Source organism: Aplysia californica, unplaced genomic scaffold (genome assembly GCF_000002075.1).
Source record: "Aplysia californica isolate F4 #8 unplaced genomic scaffold, AplCal3.0 scaffold00235, whole genome shotgun sequence".
NCBI classification, from domain to species: Eukaryota; Metazoa; Mollusca; class Gastropoda; order Aplysiida; family Aplysiidae; genus Aplysia; species Aplysia californica.
In genome coordinates, this window is record NW_004797505.1 from 683,482 (window position 1) to 684,961 (window position 1,480).

A 1,480-nucleotide genomic window follows, 5' to 3' on the forward strand; every position below is an offset into this window, starting at 1 on the left:
ATAATGATAATAATAATAATTATTATTATTATAAACTAATAAACATGTGCTTCTTTTAGTAAGAGTTTTATGGCACTCGCAACTGCATAAGGTCATATATGAGCGAGCAAATAATAATAACGTAATAATAATAATATTGTTTATATCATTATTAATTATAATTTAATAGTGTTTAAAGTTTAGAATTTTTTAAAAGACCATTGTAAATGCGAGCGTTTCACAACCCCATGACAGTAGGTTGTTGGCGGGTGCTTTGTTGCGGTTTGTTCCATACTATTTTATCGGCCTTATCTCTTCTTCTTGTCTTTGAACTTTTTTCTTCAGTAAGACTACTAATCTTCGGCACTTATAATAACAATCCGACCTATTTGTTTTTCAAACGCCGTAAAATATGTCTGAAACTAACCTAATGACCAGCGTCTGTGGTTTAGCGGTCAGGCGATTCGCTGTGCACGCAGAAGACCTAGGTTTGACTTCCGTTTCCGAAGAATTTTTGTACTGAGTAACTGGGTCTTTCTGCTGGATAATTAAGAACGATAGGGTAGGGAGCCTGGGCGAGGGTGGGAGAAGTGCCACGAAGTTTTTCGTCTTTGAAATGACACAGAGAGTCATATGATATACAAATAAAAAGAAAGGAAAAACACTAATTTTCAATATCAGGCGATACAAATTTTTCTTTTTTCCTCACTTTTCCTGCTGGCAGTGACCTTTAGGTTTAATCAGTCCTGATGTATCACCTATATTATTATTTGTTCCTCTTTTACTCATCTCGTCTTGTAACCGCCAAGATATGGCCATATTAACAGCACCGTTAATCATTAAAACAACAACAACAACAACAACAACAACAACAACAACAACAACAACAACAACAACAACAGTACCAGTAATTAACAACACCTACGTCAGAAAAAAATCCAGCGCAAATTTGCAACAGTAAGAAAAAGAAACACACACACACACACACAAACACACACACACACATACACACACACACACACAACACACACACACACACACACACACACACACACTAAACAAGAAAGATAAAAACAGGAACAGAAGAGAAAAGAAAAGAAATCATGACAATGCTGATTCAGCAAAAGACTTTTATATTTATCTTTTCGCTGACAGGATGACAAGCCATGGGAAAGAAGGTTCTTTCTACTCAGCTTTTTATTTGTTTATGTGTAACGCAGATAGAACTTTGTGACTCTGAGCCTGCGAGTGTCTTACCGACAGGCCAGGAGAACGTGTGGTCAGTAGTCGGTTGGCGGCCGGCGTGAACGGGTTGACTGACCAGATGAACAGATGGACCCTGAGGAAGAAAAAAGTACAGGAATGTGGAGAAAATGCTAGGGGGATTATCACAATGGGGCTTACTGTTTCTTTGAGGGGGTTTTGGGGGTTTTTTTTTGGTTTGTCGCTGTTTTTTGTGTGTTTGTTTTTTTTGGTTGTTGCTGTGTTTGTTTTGTTGTTG